The sequence below is a fragment of the Pseudophryne corroboree genome, chromosome 9, assembly GCF_028390025.1.
Source record: "Pseudophryne corroboree isolate aPseCor3 chromosome 9, aPseCor3.hap2, whole genome shotgun sequence".
NCBI classification, from domain to species: Eukaryota; Metazoa; Chordata; class Amphibia; order Anura; family Myobatrachidae; genus Pseudophryne; species Pseudophryne corroboree.
The window spans coordinates 136,646,516-136,664,399 of record NC_086452.1 but is presented as its reverse complement, the minus strand read 5'-3'; positions in this window follow the sequence as shown (position 1 = coordinate 136,664,399).

The window sequence follows — 17,884 nt, the reverse complement described above, 5'->3', positions numbered from 1 at the left end:
TTGAACAAAATCAACAGGTCCGGGGCTTAGGGAATTTCTCATATGTCACAAAACGGTTGAAGCTCCTGTTCAAAAATTATGCTCCGAAATCAACTTCTGTCACCTTAGTGATACATTTTGGGATAGTACCTAAAGTTTAAAGCAGAAATCGGGGCACTTTTGAAATTTTAATTTTTGACCAAAATCAACAGGTCCGGGGCTTAGGGAATTTCTCATATGCCACAAAACGGTTGAAGCTCCTGTTCAAAAATGATGCTCCGAAATCAACTTCTGTCACCTTAGTGATACATTTTGGGATAGTACCTAAAGTTTAAAGCAGAAATCGGGGCACTTTTGAAATTTTCATTTTTGACCAAAATCAACAGGTCCGGGGCTTAAGGAATTTACATATGCCACAAAACGGTTGAAGCTCCTGTTCAAAAATTATGCTCCGAAATCAACTTCTGTCACCTTAGTGATACATTTTGGGATAGTACCTAAAGTTTAAAGCAGAAATCGGGGCACTTTGGAAATTTTCATTTTTGACCAAAATCAACAGGTCCGGGGCTTAAGGAATTTACATATGCCACAAAACGGTTGAAGCTCCTGTTCAAAAATTATGCTTCGAAATCAACTTCTGTCACCTTAGTGATACATTTTGGGATAGTACCTAAAGTTTAAAGCAGAAATCGGGGCACTTTTGAAATTTTCATTTTTGACCAAAATCAACAGGTCCGGGGCTTAGGGAATTTCTCATATGCCACAAAACGGTTGAAGCTCCTGTTCAAAAATTATGCTCCGAAATCAACTTCTGTTACCTTAGTGATACATTTTGGGATAGTACCTAAAGTTTAAAGCAGAAATCAGGGCACTTTTGAAATTTTAATTTTTGAACAAAATCAACAGGTCCGGGGCTTAAGGAATTTCTCATATGCCACAAAACGGTTGAAGCTCCTGTTCAAAAATTATGCTCCGAAATCAACTTCTGTCACCTTAGTGATACATTTTGGGATAGTACCTAAAGTTTAAAGCAGAAATCGGGGCACTTTTGAAATTTTAATTTTTGACCAAAATCAACAGGTCCGGGGCTTAGGGAATTTCTCATATGCCACAAAACGGTTGAAGCTCCTGTTCAAAAATGATGCTCCGAAATCAACTTCTGTCACCTTAGTGATACATTTTGGGATAGTACCTAAAGTTTAAAGCAGAAATCGGGGCACTTTTGAAATTTTCATTTTTGACCAAAATCAACAGGTCCGGGGCTTAAGGAATTTACATATGCCACAAAACGGTTGAAGCTCCTGTTCAAAAATTATGCTCCGAAATCAACTTCTGTCACCTTAGTGATACATTTTGGGATAGTACCTAAAGTTTAAAGCAGAAATCGGGGCACTTTTGAAATTTTAATTTTTGACCAAAATCGACAAGTCAGGGGCTTAGGGAATTTCTCATATGTCACAAAACTGTTGAAGCTCCTGTTCAAAAATTATGCTCCGAAATCAACTTCTGTCACCTTAGTGATACATTTTGGGATAGTACCTAAAGTTTAAAGCAGAAATCGGGGCACTTTTGAAATTTTAATTTTTGACCAAAATCAACAGGTCCGGGGCTTAGGGAATTTCTCATATGCCACAAAACGGTTGAAGCTCCTGTTCAAAAATGATGCTCCGAAATCAACTTCTGTCACCTTAGTGATACATTTTGGGATAGTACCTAAAGTTTAAACCAGAAACTGGGGAACTTTTGAAATTTTAATTTTTGAACAAAATCGACAGGACCGGGGCTTAGGGAATTTCTCATATGCCACAAAACTGTTGAAGCTCCTGTTCAAAAATGATGCTCCGAAATCAACTACTGTCACCTTAGTGATACATTTTGGGATAGTACCTAAAGTTTAAAGCAGAAATCGGGGCACTTTTGAAATTTTCATTTTTGAACAAAATCAACAGGACCGGGGCTTAAGGAATTTCTCATATGCCACAAAACGGTTGAACCTCCTGTTCAAAAATTATGCTCCAAAATCAACTTCTGTCACCTTAGTGATACATTTTGGGATAGTACCTAAAGTTTAAAGCAGAAATTGGGGAACTTTTGACATTTTCATTTTTGACCAAAATCAACAGGTCCGGGGCTTAGGGAATTTCCCATATGCCACAAAACGGTTGAAGCTCCTGTTCAAAAATTATGCTCCGAAATCAACTTCTGTTACCTTAGTGATACATTTTGGGATAGTACCTAAAGTTTAAAGCAGAAATCAGGGCACTTTTGAAATTTTAGTTTTTGAACAAAATCAACAGGTCCGGGGCTTAAGGAATTTCTCATATGCCACAAAACGGTTGAAGCTCCTGTTCAAAAATGATGCTCCGAAATCAACTTCTGTCACCTTAGTGATACATTTTGGGATAGTACCTAAAGTTTAAAGCAGAAATCGGGGCACTTTTGAAATTTTCATTTTTGACCAAAATCAACAGGTCCGGGGCTTAAGGAATTTACATATGCCACAAAACGGTTGAAGCTCCTGTTCAAAAATTATGCTCCGAAATCAACTTCTGTCACCTTAGTGATACATTTTGGGATAGTACCTAAAGTTTAAAGCAGAAATCGGGGCACTTTGGAAATTTTCATTTTTGACCAAAATCAACAGGTCCGGGGCTTAAGGAATTTACATATGCCACAAAACGGTTGAAGCTCCTGTTCAAAAATTATGCTCCGAAATCAACTTCTGTCACCTTAGTGATACATTTTGGGATAGTACCTAAAGTTTAAAGCAGAAATCGGGGCACTTTTGAAATTTTCATTTTTGACCAAAATCAACAGGTCCGGGGCTTAGGGAATTTCTCATATGCCACAAAACGGTTGAAGCTCCTGTTCAAAAATTATGCTCCGAAATCAACTTCTGTCACCTTAGTGATACATTTTGGGATAGTACCTAAAGTTTAAAGCAGAAATCGGGGCACTTTTGAAATTTTAATTTTTGACCAAAATCAACAGGTCCGGGGCTTAGGGAATTTCTCATATGCCACAAAACGGTTGAAGCTCCTGTTCAAAAATGATGCTCCGAAATCAACTTCTGTCACCTTAGTGATACATTTTGGGATAGTACCTAAAGTTTAAAGCAGAAATCGGGGCACTTTTGAAATTTTCATTTTTGACCAAAATCAACAGGTCCGGGGCTTAAGGAATTTACATATGCCACAAAACGGTTGAAGCTCCTGTTCAAAAATTATGCTCCGAAATCAACTTCTGTCACCTTAGTGATACATTTTGGGATAGTACCTAAAGTTTAAAGCAGAAATCGGGGCACTTTTGAAATTTTAATTTTTGACCAAAATCGACAAGTCAGGGGCTTAGGGAATTTCTCATATGTCACAAAACTGTTGAAGCTCCTGTTCAAAAATTATGCTCCGAAATCAACTTCTGTCACCTTAGTGATACATTTTGGGATAGTACCTAAAGTTTAAAGCAGAAATCGGGGCACTTTTGAAATTTTAATTTTTGACCAAAATCAACAGGTCCGGGGCTTAGGGAATTTCTCATATGCCACAAAACGGTTGAAGCTCCTGTTCAAAAATGATGCTCCGAAATCAACTTCTGTCACCTTAGTGATACATTTTGGGATAGTACCTAAAGTTTAAACCAGAAACTGGGGAACTTTTGAAATTTTAATTTTTGAACAAAATCGACAGGACCGGGGCTTAGGGAATTTCTCATATGCCACAAAACTGTTGAAGCTCCTGTTCAAAAATGATGCTCCGAAATCAACTACTGTCACCTTAGTGATACATTTTGGGATAGTACCTAAAGTTTAAAGCAGAAATCGGGGCACTTTTGAAATTTTCATTTTTGAACAAAATCAACAGGACCGGGGCTTAAGGAATTTCTCATATGCCACAAAACGGTTGAACCTCCTGTTCAAAAATTATGCTCCAAAATCAACTTCTGTCACCTTAGTGATACATTTTGGGATAGTACCTAAAGTTTAAAGCAGAAATTGGGGAACTTTTGACATTTTCATTTTTGACCAAAATCAACAGGTCCGGGGCTTAGGGAATTTCTCATATGCCACAAAACGGTTGAAGCTCCTGTTCAAAAATTATGCTCCGAAATCAACTTCTGTTACCTTAGTGATACATTTTGGGATAGTACCTAAAGTTTAAAGCAGAAATCAGGGCACTTTTGAAATTTTAGTTTTTGAACAAAATCAACAGGTCCGGGGCTTAAGGAATTTCTCATATGCCACAAAACGGTTGAAGCTCCTGTTCAAAAATGATGCTCCGAAATCAACTTCTGTCACCTTAGTGATACATTTTGGGATAGTACCTAAAGTTTAAAGCAGAAATCGGGGCACTTTTGAAATTTTAATTTTTGACCAAAATCAACAGGTCCGGGGCTTAGGGAATTTCTCATATGCCACAAAACGGTTGAAGCTCCTGTTCAAAAATGATGCTCCGAAATCAACTTCTGTCACCTTAGTGATACATTTTGGGATAGTACCTAAAGTTTAAAGCAGAAATCGGGGCACTTTGAAAATTTTCATTTTTGACCAAAATCAACAGGTACGGGGCTTAAGGAATTTACATATGCCACAAAACGGTTGAAGCTCCTGTTCAAAAATTATGCTCCGAAATCAACTTCTGTCACCTTAGTGATACATTTTGGGATAGTACATAAGTTTAAAGCAGAAATCGGGGCACTTTTGAAATTTAAATTTTTGACCAAAATCGACAAGTCAGGGGCTTAGGGAATTTCTCATATGTCACAAAACTGTTGAAGCTCCTGTTCAAAAATTATGCTCCGAAATCAACTTCTGTCACCTTAGTGATACATTTTGGGATAGTACCTAAAGTTTAAAGCAGAAATCGGGGCACTTTTGAAATTTTCATTTTTGAACAAAATCAACAGGACCAGGGCTTAAGGAATTTCTCATATGCCAAAAACGGTTGAAGCTCCTGTTCAAAAATTATGCTCCAAAATCAACTTCTGTCACCTTAGTGATACATTTTGGGATAGTACCTAAAGTTTAAAGCAGAAACTGGGGAACTTTTGAAATTTTAATTTTTGAACAAAATCGACAGGTGCGGGGCTTAGGGAATTTCTCAAATGCACAAAACTGTTGAAGCTCCTGTTCAAAAATGATGCTCCGAAATCAACTACTGTCACCTTAGTGATACATTTTGGGATAGTACCTAAAGTTTAAAGCAGAAATCGGGGCACTTTTGAAATTTTCATTTTTGACCAAAATCAACAGGTCCGGGGCCTAAGGAATTTACATATGCCACAAAACGGTTGAAGCTCCTGTTCAAAAATGATGCTCCGAAATCAACTTCTGTCACCTTAGTGATACATTTTGGGATAGTACCTAAAGTTTAAAGCAGAAATCGGGGCACTTTTGAAATTTTCATTTTTGAACAAAATCAACAGGACCGGGGCTTAAGGAATTTCTCATATGCCACAAAACGGTTGAAGCTCCTGTTCAAAAATTATGCTCCAAAATCAACTTCTGTCACCTTAGTGATACATTTTGGGATAGTACCTAAAGTTTAAAGCAGAAATTGGGGAACTTTTGACATTTTCATTTTTGACCAAAATCAACAGGTCCGGGGCTTAGGGAATTTCTCATATGCCACAAAACGGTTGAAGCTCCTGTTCAAAAATTATGCTCCGAAATCAACTTCTGTTACCTTAGTGATACATTTTGGGATAGTACCTAAAGTTTAAAGCAGAAATCAGGGCACTTTTGAAATTTTAATTTTTGAACAAAATCAACAGGTCCGGGGCTTAAGGAATTTCTCATATGCCACAAAACGGTTGAAGCTCCTGTTCAAAAATTATGCTCCGAAATCAACTTCTGTCACCTTAGGGATACATTTTGGGATAGTACCTAAAGTTTAAAGCAGAAATCGGGGCACTTTTGAAATTTTAATTTTTGACCAAAATCAACAGGTCCGGGGCTTAGGGAATTTCTCATATGCCACAAAACGGTTGAAGCTCCTGTTCAAAAATGATGCTCCGAAATCAACTTCTGTCACCTTAGTGATACATTTTGGGATAGTACCTAAAGTTTAAAGCAGAAATCGGGGCACTTTTGAAATTTTCATTTTTGACCAAAATCAACAGGTCCGGGGCTTAAGGAATTTACATATGCCACAAAACGGTTGAAGCTCCTGTTCAAAAATTATGCTCCGAAATCAACTTCTGTCACCTTAGTGATACATTTTGGGATAGTACCTAAAGTTTAAAGCAGAAATCGGGGCACTTTGGAAATTTTCATTTTTGACCAAAATCAACAGGTCCGGGGCTTAAGGAATTTACATATGCCACAAAACGGTTGAAGCTCCTGTTCAAAAATTATGCTCCGAAATCAACTTCTGTCACCTTAGTGATACATTTTGGGATAGTACCTAAAGTTTAAAGCAGAAATCGGGGCACTTTTGAAATTTTCATTTTTGACCAAAATCAACAGGTCCGGGGCTTAGGGAATTTCTCATATGCCACAAAACGGTTGAAGCTCCTGTTCAAAAATTATGCTCCGAAATCAACTTCTGTTACCTTAGTGATACATTTTGGGATAGTACCTAAAGTTTAAAGCAGAAATCAGGGCACTTTTGAAATTTTAATTTTTGAACAAAATCAACAGGTCCGGGGCTTAAGGAATTTCTCATATGCCACAAAACGGTTGAAGCTCCTGTTCAAAAATTATGCTCCGAAATCAACTTCTGTCACCTTAGTGATACATTTTGGGATAGTACCTAAAGTTTAAAGCAGAAATCGGGGCACTTTTGAAATTTTAATTTTTGACCAAAATCAACAGGTCCGGGGCTTAGGGAATTTCTCATATGCCACAAAACGGTTGAAGCTCCTGTTCAAAAATGATGCTCCGAAATCAACTTCTGTCACCTTAGTGATACATTTTGGGATAGTACCTAAAGTTTAAAGCAGAAATCGGGGCACTTTTGAAATTTTCATTTTTGACCAAAATCAACAGGTCCGGGGCTTAAGGAATTTACATATGCCACAAAACGGTTGAAGCTCCTGTTCAAAAATTATGCTCCGAAATCAACTTCTGTCACCTTAGTGATACATTTTGGGATAGTACCTAAAGTTTAAAGCAGAAATCGGGGCACTTTTGAAATTTTCATTTTTGACCAAAATCAACAGGTCCGGGGCCTAAGGAATTTACATATGCCACAAAACGGTTGAAGCTCCTGTTCAAAAATGATGCTCCGAAATCAACTTCTGTCACCTTAGTGATACATTTTGGGATAGTACCTAAAGTTTAAAGCAGAAATCGGGGCACTTTTGAAATTTTCATTTTTGAACAAAATCAACAGGACTGGGGCTTAAGGAATTTCTCATATGCCACAAAACGGTTGAACCTCCTGTTCAAAAATTATGCTCCAAAATCAACTTCTGTCACCTTAGTGATACATTTTGGGATAGTACCTAAAGTTTAAAGCAGAAATTGGGGAACTTTTGACATTTTCATTTTTGACCAAAATCAACAGGTCCGGGGCTTAGGGAATTTCTCAGATGCCACAAAACGGTTGAAGCTCCTGTTCAAAAATTATGCTCCGAAATCAACTTCTGTTACCTTAGTGATACATTTTGGGATAGTACCTAAAGTTTAAAGCAGAAATCAGGGCACTTTTGAAATTTTAGTTTTTGAACAAAATCAACAGGTCCGGGGCTTAAGGAATTTCTCATATGCCACAAAACGGTTGAAGCTCCTGTTCAAAAATGATGCTCCGAAATCAACTTCTGTCACCTTAGTGATACATTTTGGGATAGTACCTAAAGTTTAAAGCAGAAATCGGGGCACTTTTGAAATTTTCATTTTTGACCAAAATCAACAGGTCCGGGGCTTAAGGAATTTACATATGCCACAAAACGGTTGAAGCTCCTGTTCAAAAATTATGCTCCGAAATCAACTTCTGTCACCTTAGTGATACATTTTGGGATAGTACCTAAAGTTTAAAGCAGAAATCGGGGCACTTTGGAAATTTTCATTTTTGACCAAAATCAACAGGTCCGGGGCTTAAGGAATTTACATATGCCACAAAACGGTTGAAGCTCCTGTTCAAAAATTATGCTCCGAAATCAACTTCTGTCACCTTAGTGATACATTTTGGGATAGTACCTAAAGTTTAAAGCAGAAATCGGGGCACTTTTGAAATTTTCATTTTTGACCAAAATCAACAGGTCCGGGGCTTAGGGAATTTCTCATATGCCACAAAATGGTTGAAGCTTCTGTTCAAAAATGATGCTCCGAAATCAACTTCTGTCACCTTAGTGATACATTTTGGGATAGTACCTAAAGTTTAAAGCAGAAATCGGGGCACTTTTGAAATTTTCATTTTTGACCAAAATCAACAGGTCCGGGGCTTAAGGAATTTACATATGCCACAAGACGGTTGAAGCTCCTGTTCAAAAATTATGCTCCGAAATCAACTTCTGTCACCTTAGTGATACATTTTGGGATAGTACCTAAAGTTTAAAGCAGAAATCGGGGCACTTTTGAAATTTTCATTTTTGACCAAAATCAACAGGTCCGGGGCTTAAGGAATTTACATATGCCACAAAACGGTTGAAGCTCCTGTTCAAAAATTATGCTCCGAAATCAACTTCTGTCACCTTAGTGATACATTTTGGGATAGTACATAAGTTTAAAGCAGAAATCGGGGCCCTTTTGAAATTTTAATTTTTGACCAAAATTGACAAGTCAGGGGCTTAGGGAATTTCTCATATGTCACAAAACTGTTGAAGCTCCTGTTCAAAAATTATGCTCCGAAATCAACTTCTGTCACCTTAGTGATACATTTTGGGATAGTACCTAAAGTTTAAAGCAGAAATCGGGGCACTTTTGAAATTTTAATTTTTGACCAAAATCAACAGGTCCGGGGCTTAGGGAATTTCTCATATGCCACAAAACGGTTGAAGCTCCTGTTCAAAAATGATGCTACGAAATCAACTTCTGTCACCTTAGTGATACATTTTGGGCTAGTACCTAAAGTTTAAAGCAGAAATCGGGGCACTTTTGAAATTTTCATTTTTGACCAAAATCAACAGGTCCGGGGCTTAAGGAATTTACATATGCCACAAAACGGTTGAAGCTCCTGTTCAAAAATTATGCTCCGAAATCAACTTCTGTCACCTTAGTGATACATTTTGGGATAGTACATAAGTTTAAAGCAGAAATCGGGGCACTTTTGAAATTTTAATTTTTGACCAAAATTGACAAGTCAGGGGCTTAGGGAATTTCTCATATGTCACAAAACTGTTGAAGCTCCTGTTCAAAAATTATGCTCCGAAATCAACTTCTGTCACCTTAGTGATACATTTTGGGATAGTACCTAAAGTTTAAAGCAGAAATCGGGGCACTTTTGAAATTTTAATTTTTGACCAAAATCAACAGGTCCGGGGCTTAGGGAATTTCTCATATGCCACAAAACGGTTGAAGCTCCTGTTCAAAAATGATGCTCCGAAATCAACTTCTGTCACCTTAGTGATACATTTTGGGCTAGTACCTAAAGTTTAAAGCAGAAATCGGGGCACTTTTGAAATTTTCATTTTTGACCAAAATCAACAGGTCCAGGGCTTAAGGAATTTACATATGCCACAAAACGGTTGAAGCTCCTGTTCAAAAATTATGCTCCGAAATCAACTTCTGTCACCTTAGTGATACATTTTGGGATAGTACCTAAAGTTTAAAGCAGAAATCGGGGCACTTTGGAAATTTTCATTTTTGACCAAAATCAACAGGTCCGGGGCTTAAGGAATTTACATATGCCACAAAACGGTTGAAGCTCCTGTTCAAAAATTATGCTCCGAAATCAACTTCTGTCACCTTAGTGATACATTTTGGGATAGTACATAAGTTTAAAGCAGAAATCGGGGCACTTTTGAAATTTTAATTTTTGACCAAAATCGACAAGTCAGGGGCTTAGGGAATTTCTCATATGTCACAAAACTGTTGAAGCTCCTGTTCAAAAATTATGCTCCGAAATCAACTTCTGTCACCTTAGTGATACATTTTGGGATAGTACCTAAAGTTTAAAGCAGAAATCGGGGCACTTTTGAAATTTTAATTTTTGACCAAAATCAACAGGTCCGGGGCTTAGGGAATTTCTCATATGCCACAAAACGGTTGAAGCTCCTGTTCAAAAATGATGCTCCGAAATCAACTTCTGTCACCTTAGTGATACATTTTGGGCTAGTACCTAAAGTTTAAAGCAGAAATCGGGGCACTTTTGAAATTTTAATTTTTGACCAAAATCGACAAGTCAGGGGCTTAGGGAATTTCTCATATGTCACAAAACTGTTGAAGCTCCTGTTCAAAAATTATGCTCCGAAATCAACTTCTGTCACCTTAGTGATACATTTTGGGATAGTACCTAAAGTTTAAAGCAGAAATCGGGGCACTTTTGAAATTTAAATTTTTGACCAAAATCGACAAGTCAGGGGCTTAGGGAATTTCTCATATGTCACAAAACGGTTGAAGCTCCTGTTCAAAAATGATGCTCTGAAATCAACTTCTGTCACCTTAGTGATACATTTTGGGATAGTACCTAAAGTTTAAAGCAGAAACAGGGGAACTTTTGAAATTTTCATTTTTGAACAAAATCGACAGGTCCGGGGCTTAGGGAATTTCTCATATGCCACAAAACTGTTGAAGCTCCTGTTCAAAAATGATGCTCCGAAATCAACTTCTGTCACCTTAGTGATACATTTTGGGATAGTACCTAAAGTTTAAAGCAGAAATCGGGGCACTTTTGAAATTTTCATTTTTGACCAAAATCAACAGGTCCAGGGCTTAAGGAATTTACATATGCCACAAAACGGTTGAAGCTCCTGTTCAAAAATTATGCTCCGAAATCAACTTCTGTCACCTTAGTGATACATTTTGGGATAGTACCTAAAGTTTAAAGCAGAAATCGGGGCACTTTGGAAATTTTCATTTTTGACCAAAATCAACAGGTCCGGGGCTTAAGGAATTTACATATGCCACAAAACGGTTGAAGCTCCTGTTCAAAAATTATGCTCCGAAATCAACTTCTGTCACCTTAGTGATACATTTTGGGATAGTACATAAGTTTAAAGCAGAAATCGGGGCACTTTTGAAATTTTAATTTTTGACCAAAATCGACAAGTCAGGGGCTTAGGGAATTTCTCATATGTCACAAAACTGTTGAAGCTCCTGTTCAAAAATTATGCTCCGAAATCAACTTCTGTCACCTTAGTGATACATTTTGGGATAGTACCTAAAGTTTAAAGCAGAAATCGGGGCACTTTTGAAATTTTAATTTTTGACCAAAATCAACAGGTCCGGGGCTTAGGGAATTTCTCATATGCCACAAAACGGTTGAAGCTCCTGTTCAAAAATGATGCTCCGAAATCAACTTCTGTCACCTTAGTGATACATTTTGGGCTAGTACCTAAAGTTTAAAGCAGAAATCGGGGCACTTTTGAAATTTTAATTTTTGACCAAAATCGACAAGTCAGGGGCTTAGGGAATTTCTCATATGTCACAAAACTGTTGAAGCTCCTGTTCAAAAATTATGCTCCGAAATCAACTTCTGTCACCTTAGTGATACATTTTGGGATAGTACCTAAAGTTTAAAGCAGAAATCGGGGCACTTTTGAAATTTAAATTTTTGACCAAAATCGACAAGTCAGGGGCTTAGGGAATTTCTCATATGTCACAAAACGGTTGAAGCTCCTGTTCAAAAATGATGCTCTGAAATCAACTTCTGTCACCTTAGTGATACATTTTGGGATAGTACCTAAAGTTTAAAGCAGAAACAGGGGAACTTTTGAAATTTTCATTTTTGAACAAAATCGACAGGTCCGGGGCTTAGGGAATTTCTCATATGCCACAAAACTGTTGAAGCTCCTGTTCAAAAATGATGCTCCGAAATCAACTTCTGTCACCTTAGTGATACATTTTGGGATAGTACCTAAAGTTTAAAGCAGAAATCGGGGCACTTTTGAAATTTTCATTTTTGAACAAAATCAACAGGACCGGGGCATAAGGAATTTCTCATATGCCAAAAACGGTTGAAGCTCCTGTTCAAAAATTATGCTCCAAAATCAACTTCTGTCACCTTAGTGATACATTTTGGGCTAGTACCTAAAGTTTAAAGCAGAAACTGGGGAACTTTTGAAATTTTAATTTTTGAACAAAATCGACAGGTGCGGGGCTTAGGGAATTTCTCATATGCCACAAAACTGTTGAAGCTCCTGTTCAAAAATTATGCTCCGAAATCAACTTCTGTCACCTTAGTGATACATTTTGGGATAGTACATAGGTTTAAAGCAGAAATCGGGGCACTTTTGAAATTTTAATTTTTGACCAAAATCAACAGGTCCGGGGCTTAGGGAATTTCTCATATGCCACAAAACGGTTGAAGCTCCTGTTCAAAAATTATGCTCCGAAATCAACTTCTGTCACCTTAGTGATACATTTTGGGATAGTACATAGGTTTAAAGCAGAAATCGGGGCACTTTTGAAATTTTAATTTTTGACCAAAATCAACAGGTCCGGGGCTTAGGGAATTTCTCATATGCCACAAAACGGTTGAAGCTCCTGTTCAAAAATGATGCTCCGAAATCAACTTCTGTCACCTTAGTGATACATTTTGGGATAGTACCTAAAGTTTAAAGCAGAAATCGGGACACTTTTGAAATTTTCATTTTTGACCAAAATCAACAGGTCCGGGGCTTAGGGAATTTCTCATATGCCACAAAACGGTTGAAGCTCCTGTTCAAAAATTATGCTCCAAAATCAACTTCTGTCACCTTAGTGATACATTTTGGGCTAGTACCTAAAGTTTAAAGCAGAAACTGGGGAACTTTTGAAATTTTAATTTTTGAACAAAATCAACAGGACCGGGGCATAAGGAATTTCTCATATGCCAAAAACGGTTGAAGCTCCTGTTCAAAAATTATGCTCCAAAATCAACTTCTGTCACCTTAGTGATACATTTTGGGCTAGTACCTAAAGTTTAAAGCAGAAATCGGGGCACTTTTGAAATTTTCATTTTTGACCTAAATCAACAGGTCCGGGGCTTAAGGAATTTACATATGCCACAAAACGGTTGAAGCTCCTGTTCAAAAATTATGCTCCGAAATCAACTTCTGTCACCTTAGTGATACATTTTGGGATAGTACATAGGTTTAAAGCAGAAATCGGGGCACTTTTGAAATTTTAATTTTTGACCAAAATCAACAGGTCCGGGGCTTAGGGAATTTCTCATATGCCACAAAACGGTTGAAGCTCCTGTTCAAAAATGATGCTCCGAAATCAACTTCTGTCACCTTAGTGATACATTTTGGGATAGTACCTAAAGTTTAAAGCAGAAATCGGGACACTTTTGAAATTTTCATTTTTGACCAAAATCAACAGGTCCGGGGCTTAAGGAATTTACATATGCCACAAAACGGTTGAAGCTCCTGTTCAAAAATGATGCTCCGAAATCAACTTCTGTCACCTTAGTGATACATTTTGGGATAGTACATAAGTTTAAAGCAGAAATCGGGGCACTTTTGAAATTTTCATTTTTGACCAAAATCGACAAGTCAGGGGCTTAGGGAATTTCTCATATGTCACAAAACTGTTGAAGCTCCTGTTCAAAAATGATGCTCCGAAATCAACTTCTGTCACCTTAGTGATACATTTTGGGATAGTACCTAAAGTTTAAAGCAGAAATTGGGGAACTTTTGAAATTTTCATTTTTGACCAAAATCAACAGGTCCGGGGCTTAGGGAATTTCTCATATGCCACAAAACGGTTGAAGCTCCTGTTCAAAAATGATGCTCTGAAATCAACTTCTGTCACCTTAGTGATACATTTTGGGATAGTACCTAAAGTTTAAAGCAGAAACAGGGGAACTTTTGAAATTTTCATTTTTGAACAAAATCGACAGGTCCGGGGCTTAGGGAATTTCTCATATGCCACAAAACTGTTGAAGCTCCTGTTCAAAAATGATGCTCCGAAATCAACTTCTGTCACCTTAGTGATACATTTTGGGATAGTACCTAAAGTTTAAAGCAGAAATCGGGGCACTTTTGAAATTTTCATTTTTGAACAAAATCAACAGGACCGGGGCTTAAGGAATTTCTCATATGCCAAAAACGGTTGAAGCTCCTGTTCAAAAATTATGCTCCAAAATCAACTTCTGTCACCTTAGTGATACATTTTGGGATAGTACCTAAAGTTTAAAGCAGAAACTGGGGAACTTTTGAAATTTTAATTTTTGACCAAAATCGACAGGTGCGGGGCTTAGGGAATTTCTCATATGCCACAAAACTGTTGAAGCTCCTGTTCAAAAATGATGCTCCGAAATCAACTACTGTCACCTTAGTGATACATTTTGGGATAGTACCTAAAGTTTAAAGCAGAAATCGGGGCACTTTTGAAATTTTCATTTTTGACCAAAATCAACAGGTCCGGGGCCTAAGGAATTTACATATGCCACAAAACGGTTGAAGCTCCTGTTCAAAAATGATGCTCCGAAATCAACTTCTGTCACCTTAGTGATACATTTTGGGATAGTACCTAAAGTTTAAAGCAGAAATCGGGGCACTTTTGAAATTTTCATTTTTGACCAAAATCAACAGGTCCGGGGCCTAAGGAATTTACATATGCCACAAAACGGTTGAAGCTCCTGTTCAAAAATGATGCTCCGAAATCAACTTCTGTCACCTTAGTGATACATTTTGGGATAGTACCTAAAGTTTAAAGCAGAAATCGGGGCACTTTTGAAATTTTCATTTTTGACCAAAATCAACAGGTCCGGGGCTTAAGGAATTTACATATGCCACAAAACGGTTGAAGCTCCTGTTCAAAAATTATGCTCCGAAATCAACTTCTGTCACCTTAGTGATACATTTTGGGATAGTACATAGGTTTAAAGCAGAAATCGGGGCACTTTTGAAATTTTAATTTTTGACCAAAATCAACAGGTCCGGGGCTTAGGGAATTTCTCATATGCCACAAAACGGTTGAAGCTCCTGTTCAAAAATGATGCTCCGAAATCAACTTCTGTCACCTTAGTGATACATTTTGGGATAGTACCTAAAGTTTAAAGCAGAAATCGGGACACTTTTGAAATTTTCATTTTTGACCAAAATCAACAGGTCCGGGGCTTAAGGAATTTACATATGCCACAAAACGGTTGAAGCTCCTGTTCAAAAATGATGCTCCGAAATCAACTTCTGTCACCTTAGTGATACATTTTGGGATAGTACCTAAAGTTTAAAGCAGAAATCGGGGCACTTTTGAAATTTTCATTTTTGACCAAAATCAACAGGTCCGGGGCTTAAGGAATTTACATATGCCACAAAACGGTTGAAGCTCCTGTTCAAAAATGATGCTCCGAAATCAACTTCTGTCACCTTAGTGATACATTTTGGGATAGTACCTAAAGTTTAAAGCAGAAATCGGGGCACTTTTGAAATTTTCATTTTTGACCAAAATCAACAGGTCCGGGGCTTAAGGAATTTACATATGCCACAAAATGGTTGAAGCTCCTGTTCAAAAATTATGCTCCGAAATCAACTTCTGTCACCTTAGTGATACATTTTGGGATAGTACATAAGTTTAAAGCAGAAATCGGGGCACTTTTGAAATTTTAATTTTTGACCAAAATCGACAAGTCAGGGGCTTAGGGAATTTCTCATATGTCACAAAACTGTTGAAGGTCCTGTTCAAAAATGATGCTCCGAAATCAACTTCTGTCACCTTAGTGATACATTTTGGGATAGTACCTAAAGTTTAAAGCAGAAATTGGGGAACTTTTGAAATTTTCATTTTTGACCAAAATCAACAGGACCGGGGCTTAAGGAATTTCTCATATGCCAAAAACGGTTGAAGCTCCTGTTCAAAAATTATGCTCCAAAATCAACTTCTGTCACCTTAGTGATACATTTTGGGATAGTACCTAAAGTTTAAAGCAGAAACTGGGGAACTTTTGAAATTTTAATTTTTGACCAAAATCGACAGGTGCGGGGCTTAGGGAATTTCTCATATGCCACAAAACTGTTGAAGCTCCTGTTCAAAAATGATGCTCCGAAATCAACTTCTGTCACCTTAGTGATACATTTTGGGATAGTACCTAAAGTTTAAAGCAGAAATCGGGGCACTTTTGAAATTTTCATTTTTGACCAAAATCAACAGGTCCGGGGCTTAAGGAATTTACATATGCCACAAAACGGTTGAAGCTCCTGTTCAAAAATTATGCTCCGAAATCAACTTCTGTCACCTTAGTGATACATTTTGGGATAGTACCTAAAGTTTAAAGCAGAAATCGGGGCACTTTGGAAATTTTCATTTTTGACCAAAATCAACAGGTCCGGGGCTTAAGGAATTTACATATGCCACAAAACGGTTGAAGCTCCTGTTCAAAAATTATGCTCCGAAATCAACTTCTGTCACCTTAGTGATACATTTTGGGATAGTACCTAAAGTTTAAAGCAGAAATCGGGGCACTTTTGAAATTTTCATTTTTGACCAAAATCAACAGGTCCGGGGCTTAGGGAATTTCTCATATGCCACAAAACGGTTGAAGCTCCTGTTCAAAAATTATGCTCCGAAATCAACTTCTGTTACCTTAGTGATACATTTTGGGATAGTACCTAAAGTTTAAAGCAGAAATCAGGGCACTTTTGAAATTTTAATTTTTGAACAAAATCAACAGGTCCGGGGCTTAAGGAATTTCTCATATGCCACAAAACGGTTGAAGCTCCTGTTCAAAAATTATGCTCCGAAATCAACTTCTGTCACCTTAGTGATACATTTTGGGATAGTACCTAAAGTTTAAAGCAGAAATCGGGGCACTTTTGAAATTTTAATTTTTGACCAAAATCAACAGGTCCGGGGCTTAGGGAATTTCTCATATGCCACAAAACGGTTGAAGCTCCTGTTCAAAAATGATGCTCCGAAATCAACTTCTGTCACCTTAGTGATACATTTTGGGATAGTACCTAAAGTTTAAAGCAGAAATCGGGGCACTTTTGAAATTTTCATTTTTGACCAAAATCAACAGGTCCGGGGCTTAAGGAATTTACATATGCCACAAAACGGTTGAAGCTCCTGTTCAAAAATTATGCTCCGAAATCAACTTCTGTCACCTTAGTGATACATTTTGGGATAGTACCTAAAGTTTAAAGCAGAAATCGGGGCACTTTTGAAATTTTCATTTTTGACCAAAATCAACAGGTCCGGGGCCTAAGGAATTTACATATGCCACAAAACGGTTGAAGCTCCTGTTCAAAAATGATGCTCCGAAATCAACTTCTGTCACCTTAGTGATACATTTTGGGATAGTACCTAAAGTTTAAAGCAGAAATCGGGGCACTTTTGAAATTTTCATTTTTGAACAAAATCAACAGGACCGGGGCTTAAGGAATTTCTCATATGCCACAAAACGGTTGAACCTCCTGTTCAAAAATTATGCTCCAAAATCAACTTCTGTCACCTTAGTGATACATTTTGGGATAGTACCTAAAGTTTAAAGCAGAAATTGGGGAACTTTTGACATTTTCATTTTTGACCAAAATCAACAGGTCCGGGGCTTAGGGAATTTCTCAGATGCCACAAAACGGTTGAAGCTCCTGTTCAAAAATTATGCTCCGAAATCAACTTCTGTTACCTTAGTGATACATTTTGGGATAGTACCTAAAGTTTAAAGCAGAAATCAGGGCACTTTTGAAATTTTAGTTTTTGAACAAAATCAACAGGTCCGGGGCTTAAGGAATTTCTCATATGCCACAAAACGGTTGAAGCTCCTGTTCAAAAATGATGCTCCGAAATCAACTTCTGTCACCTTAGTGATACATTTTGGGATAGTACCTAAAGTTTAAAGCAGAAATCGGGGCACTTTTGAAATTTTCATTTTTGACCAAAATC